The sequence below is a fragment of the Lygodium microphyllum genome, chromosome 20 (genome assembly GCF_053477565.2).
Source record: "Lygodium microphyllum isolate KBCC chromosome 20, Lygodium_microphyllum_v1.1.10, whole genome shotgun sequence".
Taxonomy (NCBI): Eukaryota; Viridiplantae; Streptophyta; class Polypodiopsida; order Schizaeales; family Lygodiaceae; genus Lygodium; species Lygodium microphyllum.
Genome location: NC_141154.1, coordinates 17499802 through 17509063, shown reverse-complemented (window position 1 = coordinate 17509063; position 9262 = coordinate 17499802).

Sequence of the window (9262 nt, the reverse complement as noted above, 5' to 3'; positions counted from 1 at the left end):
AGGAAAACTGTTTTTTCAGCCTCCACCCTTGTGTGTCTTCCCCCATTGTGCAAGCAAGAAAGCTTCAAGCGAGACTCCTTCCTTCTCTCCCACAATCTTGACATGGTATCAGAGCCTTGTTCGTGGTAAGGAGCTCAAGAAAGCAAGCCAAGCTCGCGGTGGTCTGGTAAGAGGAGCAGTGTTGCTTTCATTTTCTGTTTTGGGAGCAGATCTCTGCAGGTAGCACAGTCGGAAATTGCAGGAGTGCATTGTCTCAGGTTGAGACGCCCTTCGTGGTGAAGCAAGAGGGCAGTATATGTTGCGGGAGAAGGCTTTAGCCCTCGACGACCTTGTTTTTTTGATTTGAGGCCATTTCGGGGCCTGTTTTGCAGACGGAAGTTTTCTGCACGCACTCAGGAAAAGGCTCAGTTTTATGCTGTGCGACCACTGTTCTACAGGTCGGTGAAAAGTTACTGTAGAAATTGCATCGTATGCTTGTGCGCAGAGACATTGGGAGTTTCAGAATCATCCTTGGTTCCTGTTTATGCAAAATCGTCACTAGGAAGTGACTGTGTGGTCAAATATCACTTTCGCCAGTTTTGCAGATTTGCCCTTGTGAGAGTGAAGCTGTGTTTTTTGCAGTGACAGAATTTCTTGCAGTATTCTGTAATGGCGTCTGATTCTCTTTCACAGATTGTCACTGAAAAGCTTGACAAGAACAACTTCCAGGCATGGAAGTTTAGAATGACGAATTTCCTTATGGGAAAAGGATATTGGGAATTTGTTGCAGGAAATGAAGAAGAACCAGTTCTTCCTGATGTTCCCAATCAACAACAAATGCAGGCATTTAAAACATGGCATGAGAGAGCCAAGAAAGTTATGTATTGGCTGTCTATCAGCATTTCAGACTCTATGATTGTGCATATTCAGGATGCAAGTACGCCAAAGGAGGCATGGGATACTTTGTCAAAAATGTATAGCACAAATACGCAAGCCAGGAAAATGCAGCTCAAGCAAGAGTTGCACAATGTGCAAAGAGAAAATATGAGCATCAACGACTACCACATGAAGGTGAAGAAGATTGCAGATGCACTTGCTTCCATTGGGTCGCCAGTGGAAGATGATGATTTAGTTTCCGTGACCTTGAATGGTCTAGGAAAGGATTATGCACAGTTTCGGACATCCATTTCAGTTCGTGAAAGATTTCCTGATTTTGAGGAGTTGATTGCTCTTCTAATTTCTGAGGAGCAGAGAAATGGTGGTGCATCTTCTTCAGGAGGAACTTCAAAAGAAGCTGTCTTCTACTCAAATGCTGGAAGAGGTAGAGGCAGAGGTAGAGGAGGCCGATTTGGAGGCCGTGGTAGAAATCAGAATATGCAGCAAACTCAAGAAAACCAGTCCTATGGAGGAGGACGTGGTAAGTCTAGAGGCAGGGGGAGCCAAAGAGGTCGTGGTGGATGGCAAAGAGGTCAAAATGCAAACAGTAATGTTGAATGCTACTACTGTGGTAAAATGGGTCATATGGCTAAAGACTGCTATAAAAAGCAGAATGACATCATGAATGGAAAACTGCAACAAGGGAATTATGCATCTTCTAGTAGACAGGGTGATGACAGAAATGAGCATTTGTTCATGGTGCAGCACATGAATAATTCTGTGACAAGTGCAGAAGAAAGCAATGATGTATGGTATGTTGACTCAGGTGCATCAAACCACATGACAGGTCATGCAGAATGGATGGAGGATGCAAGGAAAATGGAAAAACCAGGATTTGTGGAGACTGGTGATGATACTGCACATCCTATTGTGCAGATTGGAAAAATTCCCTTGTCTATGCAGGATGGGAAAAAGAAATACCTGTCCGATGTATTTCATGTCCCGAATATCACCAAGAATCTGGTTTCTGTTGGTCAAATGGTTGAACAGGGCTTGCAGGTCAGATTTAATCCTCATGGATGCTTTGTTGAGGATATGAAAAATAAAGGTCGCTTGATAGCAAAAGGAAAGAAGAAGGGCAGAATGTTTACATTGGATGCAGACATGTCTGAATTGAGTGCAGCAATGTTTGCACATGGGACCGGTGTAGTTGCAGATATTGATATCTGGCATAAACGCATTGGTCATGTTAATGTACAGCGACTTAAATCAATGCAGGCCCAAAATATTGTTGCAGGTTTGCCGAAATTCAAGGTTGCAGAAATGCATAAGGTATGTGAAGCCTGTCAGTTTGGAAAATAGGCAAGGAAACCATTTCCTAGACATGTTCAAGAGAGTGAGAAGCCATTGGAATTAATCCACTCTGATGTGTGGACTACTAAAGCTGCATCTCTTGGAGGCTGTCATTATTTTGTCACTTTTATTGATGACTATAGCAGAAAAGTTTGGGTGTATTTTATGAAAAAGAAAAGTGAAGTTTTTGGGCATTTCAAAACTCTTAAAGCTATGGCTGAAAAAGAAACAGGTCTGCAAATAAAATGCCTAAGGTCAGATGGAGGGGGAGAGTACCTCTCAAATGAGTTTGCAAAGTTCTTGCAGGAGCATGGCATAAAGCAGCAATATTCATGTAGTTATACCCCACAACAAAATGGAATTGCAGAAAGGAAAAACAGGCATATTGGAGAGGTATCTCGTGCCATGCTCAATGAAAAAGACTTGCCAGATTTTTATTGGGCTGAAGCAGTTGCTACAGCAGTCTACATAATGAACAGGACTCCCACTGCAGCAATACATGGAATGACTCCAGAGGAGAGGTATACTGGTAGGAAACCAGATATTTCTCATTTGAAAATTTTTGGTTGCATTGCCTATGTACATGTGCCAGATGAGCTGAGATCCAAGTTGGATCCAAAAGCTGAGAAGTGCATCTTTATTGGTTACTCTCTGCAGCAAAAAGGGTATAGATGCTATAACCCTTCTACTCGTAAGTTTACAGTGAGCAGAGATGTTGTTTTTGATGAGATGAGTAGCTGGTATAAACCAGTAAATGTGATTGATGATGAAGATGCACAAAATGGTAATGCTACACAGAATTCACAGCAGCAGTCACAAAATATTAGTGGACCTGGAGCGTCCTCTAGCAGTGGTTCACATTCTTCGCCATGGACAGGCAGATTGAGATCAGGAGAATCTTCTCAAAGCAATGCAGATAGTGGTATGCAGGTATCACGAAAAGGAAAAGAGAAGGTTGATCAGCCCATGTTTGATGTGAATGCAGGTCACTCTTATGTGGATGGTGAATCCAGTGGCTCAGAACAGAGCATTGATGATGAGTTGGGTATTCCTTCTATTGTTACACCTGGAGTAAGGAAGACCAGGGATGTTTTGAGAGCACCTGGGAGTGAGCCTACTTTGCGCAGGTCTACGAGAGCTAGGTATCCTGTGGATAGGCTGAAATATGATGGATTTACAGCCATTCACTATGCATATATGGTCAAAGTGATACAGGAACCAGAACCCACATCTTTTGAGCAAGCCATGGGAAAAGAAAAATGGGAGAAAGCCATGGATGAAGAAATGGATGCCTTGGAAGAAAATGCTACATGGGAGTTAGTACCTTTGCCTAAAGGTAAGAATGCAATTGGCTGTAAGTGGGTTTATAAGGTGAAGCACAATGCAGATGGTTCTGTGAACAGATACAAGGCAAGATTAGTAGTCAAGGGGTATGCACAAACATATGGCATTGACTATGAAGAAACATTCAGTCCAGTTGCAAGGATGGCAACTGTAAGAGCAGTCATTGCTATGGCTGCATCAAAGGGATGGTCTTTACATCAGATGGATGTAAAGAATGCCTTCTTGCATGGTGATTTGCAAGAAGAGGTCTATATGGAGCAGCCACCAGGTTATGTGCATGCTGTTCATCCTGAGTTTGTTTGCAGGTTGAAGAAAGCCTTGTATGGCTTGAAGCAAGCACCTAGAGCATGGTCTGACAAGATAGGACAGTATCTTGTCACTATTGGCTTTCAGATTTCCAAGGTAGATTTCTCACTTTATGTGAGAAAAACAGAGAAAGGTATTATGCTACTTGTCATTTATGTTGATGATTTGATTATGACAGGTGACAGTGTTGAAGATATCCTTCATGTGAAAATGCTATTGAAGCAGAAGTTTGAGATGAAGGATTTGGGAGAGCTGCGTTATTTCTTGGGCATTGAGGTGATTAGATCACCAAGTGGGATACAGCTCTTGCAGAGGCAGTATGGATTGGACATGCTGTCCAAATATGGGATGACAAGCTGTAAGCCTATTTTAGTTCCTTTGGAGCAAAATGTGAAGCTGAGCACAGATGCAGGTGAGCTTCTAGAAGACCCTACTATGTACAGACGCATAGTAGGAAGTTTGATTTATATGACTATTACCAGGCCAGATTTGAGCTATGCTGTTGGATTGGTAAGTCAGTTTATGCAGGCTCCAAGGAAACCACATTTGGATGCGGCTAGACGCATACTCAGGTATGTGAAGTCCACATTGCAGTATGGACTATTTTATGAGACTGGGGTTCAGATACAGTTGCATGGATACACTGATGCTGATTGGGCTGGTAGTATTTCTGATAGACGATCTACCAGTGGATATGTGTTCTCTTTTGGGAGTGCTGCAGTCACTTGGAGCAGCAAGAAACAGCCTACAGTTGCCTTGTCGAGCACAGAGGCTGAGTACAGGGGTGCAGCAATGGCTGCATGTGAGGTAGCTTGGTTGCATAAGCTACTTTATGATATGCATCAGTCTACAGATGGGCCAGTTGTCATTTATTGTGACAACATGAGTAGTATACACTTGGCAAATAACCCAGTCTATCATGCTAGAACAAAGCACATTGAGGTGCATTATCACTATGTGTGAGAGAGGGTTTTACTAGGTCTTATTGATCTAGTTTATGTCAGCACAGAGGATCAGGTAGCTGACATATTCACGAAGGCATTGGGCACAGAGAAGCTGCGCAAGTTCAGAGACCTGCTTGGTGTGCAGGAATTGGGATTGAGCTCGAGGGGGAGTGTTGAGATATCGAGCTCCACTCGTGATACGCCAGGGTGACCGTTGTGTATTTATGTCACCGACTTGTCAGTTGCAGATGCGGTTGGTACACCGCCCCTGAATAATAGCTACATGATAGCTATCCTTATCTACTCTAGTTCGTGGCTCAGTTAGTATGCCACCTTAGTTAGTTGAGTTTGGTTTGAGACCCATATCTAGGGTTCTTCTATTTTCTTTGTACTAGAGTTCTTTTGGCTTACACAACTAAGAAGAGGAAAACTGTTTTTTCAGCCTCCACCCTTGTGTGTCTTCCCCCATTGTGCAAGCAAGAAAGCTTCAAGCGAGACTCCTTCCTTCTCTCCCACAATCTTGACATCTGGAAAGTGCTACGGCTTATGGTTTTGAGGTTCTATGGGACTTGGGGTGATCAAGCTTGAGGGTGGTGTATGAGTGGTGCCTTTGATCGTGTGGGCTTTAGGGATCCATATCCAGTCATCCCCCTCATAGTAGCCTTGCACGTGCAAGAGGGCTTTAGGGATCCACCTTTGCTTGATCATGCTCCCAATTTCTGTGAACTACACCTTGGTTTCCTAGATTTAGAGCTTTGGGTCTTATGAGGATGTGTGTGTTGACTCCTAGGCGGCGGTTGCAGTTATTTGGGCTTCCATTGAAACCTAGGTTGTTGGGCCTTAGAGTTTGCTGCCATGAGCAACGGTTCTTGAGAGTTGGTGGGCGGTGGTCGAGCACTACCCCCTCCTTAGATTTGGCTACTAATACTTCTACCAGTGGCCTTGCAGACTGTGGTGAGGTCACACTGCCCTTGCTGAAAGCTGTAACAATGCGAACGTTGCCTATGGCGATGTGGATGTGCTACAACTCATAATCAACATTGCAACAAGTTTTCTTTTTGAAGGTTCGCCCTAGCAGTGACTCCATGCCTGCGTCTTTGGCGTCTGTTAACATGTAGAAGATCATTGGTATAGTCTCATACTTGATTGAAATGACGGCCCTACACTTGCCGAGAAGTGCGTATGAGAGGCCCCCATATGGGCTTAATTTGGCATTTAGTGGGTTGTAATGGCGGTTTGCCAAGTTGGGTCCAATGATCGTGAGTCAAGACATTGAATTCTACTCCCTCGTCGATCAAGGCATTGAAGGTGCATGTTTGTTTGGCAGTGACCACGATGTGCAGGTATGCGGGCTCTACGGCTTCCTCATCCTCCTCATTGACTTCAATGATTGTGGCTATTCACACACTTTGATAGGCGGTTCCAACATTGGTAGCTCATGCAAAGGATGCGCGGGAGGATAGTACTTCTTGATACGACTGCCATTGAAGAAGCCTATTCCCTCACCATCTAGAGTCTCGAGCTTGATGTTGCCCATTTGGCTAATTGCACGAACTTTGAAAGGTCCAAGACCCCTAAACTTAATTTTTTGCTTATGCTCCTTAACTGAGTATAGGAGCACTAAGTTGCCATGTTCGAAGTCGCGTTGCTTGACGTGCTTGTCAAACTAGCTCTTGCGTCGTGCCTTCTCATATATGAGTGCATGAGTGACTAGAAGGCGAGTCTCCGCGAGGCGTTCGAGTTCAACTAGGCATTGCGTCCATGCCTCCTTTCCTTCCCATCGTCCCTAAAGTGTGATTCTCAGGCTAGGCATGAAAAATTCCACAGGGAGAATTGCTTCAATTCCGTAGGTCAACCTAAAGGGGGTCTGGCCGAAAGCCATTTTATAAGCTGTGTGGTAAGCCCCCAAGACTGCCATTAGCTTGTTATCCCAGTCGTTGCACGAGGTAAAGACTACCTTGGTTAAGACGTTGACAAGAATCTTATTCGTGGATTCTGCCTAACCGTTTTCTTGAGGGTAGTATGGAGAGGATTTTTGATGGATAATTAGGAAGGTGGATAGGAGGTGCACTATCACTTCATTGATGAAGTGTGTACCCTGGTCACTGACTTGTTCGATGGGACAGCCAAATCGTGAGATCACCTACTCCCACAGGAACTTGGCAGTTGTTCGAGCATCATTCTTTCATGTTGCTTTTGCCTCTGCACATTTCGTTAGGTAGTCTATGGCCACAATGATGTATTTGGCTTGTGAATACTGCGCAGCGGGGCTGATGGGTCCTATGAAGTCAATTCGCCATTTTTCAAAGGTTTGTCATGCAATGATTGGGGTCAACTCCATTTGATCCTTGTGAATCGGGACCTTTATCTGCTGACACTCGTCACAATGCTTAACAAATCGTGCTACATCACAAAACATTATTGGCCACCATAGTTGAGACTGCACCAACCTTGCGGGCTGTTGTATCTCCGCTAAAGTGTCCAACAGCAATTCCACTATGTGCCTTTGAGAGCATGTCATGCATCTCATGCTTGCACACGCATCTGCACAGCAATCCATCTTGCCCTAGGTGATACAGCTGGCATGTTATCAACTGGTAGGGTTGGATCTTCAGAATGAGTCGCCTTAGTCTTGCCTTGTCTATCGAGCGTTCAGATAATCCATGCTCAAGCACTTGGACTATGTCATTTTCCCAATATGGCATTATATCGGCCTTGAATAAATCTCTCTCGTTGTAAAGGTTAAAGAGATGGGCGTCTGGCAATTCATCGGCAATGCCTTATCCAGCGGCTTCTCCTGTGGGGATGCGTGACATATGGTCAGCCATGTAGTGTTGTTTTCCCTTCCGTACAACCACGGAGAAGTCAAACTCCAAAAACAGAAGGAGCCACCGGGCTATGCGTCTTGTAGTGCAAGGTTTATTCACTAGATATAGCAAGGCTTGATGGTCCACAAAAAAGGTAAAGGGTGTAGCCAATAGATAATGTCGGAACTTCTTCATAGCAAACACCATGGCCAAGCCCTCTCTTTCTGTTGTCGATTAGTTCATTTCTATCTCAGTGAGTTGTCTGCTAGCAAAGCTCAATGGATAGTCTAGGTTGTGCTTACCAGGTTGGCACAACACTGCCCCCACAACAAATTTAGAAGCATCGATATGCACGTGGAAGGTAATGGTCAATCTGGGGCTCATAGAATTGGTGTTGTGGTTAGAGCCTTCTTCAACTCTTCATATGCTTGTTGGCATGCTTCAATCCATCAATCAACAGCTTGTATAAAGGTCTAGCTATCGATGCATAATTTAGCACAAACCCCTTGTATAAAGGTCTAGCTATCAATGAGTAATTCAACTACATTCCCTTGTAGTTGATTGGGAGTGGAAGGTCAACAATAACCCTAACTTTCAAGAAGCCAGTGGCAATGCCGTTCTTTGAGACAATGTGGCCTAGGATGCATCTATGCTTCACCCAAAACTGGCATTTTAAGGGGTTCAAGGAGAGATGATATAGGGGACATCACCCGAAGACTGCTTGGAGTTTGTCTAAGTGTTCCATCTAGGTCGAGTGAATGCAAAGGTCATTGACAAAGACTTCTAACTCTTTGCGAAGCATGTCTTTAAATATGATGCACATGAGGCATTGGAAAGTGGCAAGGGAATTAGTCAACCCGAAAGGCATGACTATGTAAGCAAAGACGCCCCACTCAGTGGCGAAGGCAGTCTTATGCCTGTCGACAAGATGCACTTGCACCTGATTGTATCGTGAGAAGCCATCCAGAAAATTGTAGTCCTCCTTGCCCGCCACTCTTTCAAGCATGTGCTCAATGTATGGCAATGGGTAATTTTCCCTTTTAGTAGAAGCATTCACATTCTTGTAATTGACATACACTCTAATCTTTCTGCTTTTCTACATCACAATGAATATGGGTGATACCTAGTCCGTGTGCTCAATTTCGTAAATGAATCCCACTCTCATAAGCTTATAAATCTCTTCCTTGACAGCATGAGCATGTTTTGGATTCATTGGGTACAGTCGCTGCTTCACCGGTGTTGCATCTGGTGTCATGGGTATATTATGAGTCACTTCACTCAGATCTACCCCTTTAAGCTCTTCCAAGGACCAAGAAAATACGTCTACGTACTCTCAAAAGAGAGTGACAAGACTCGTTTCTTCTTCCTCAGTCAAGTCATCGGCAATGAAGGCTGGTCGGGGTGTCTCCCCTTCCTAGGCTAGGTTCACTTCCTTGACCTTGGCTAGTCCCTCAATTGGTTTGCTTGTCTGCCCCTGTTGTTTGGCACACAACAGGATCACTATCCTATCTTCTTTCTTGAATTTTGTAAATCTTTTAGGGAGGTCTTGCGGTTTTTGTTGTTCGTCTGTTCATGTGTCCCTGGATTGTTTTGCCCTTTCCTGCTTCAAGTCTGTGCCTCAAGTGAATGGGTAGGTCCCCCTTGGTGCGTCGG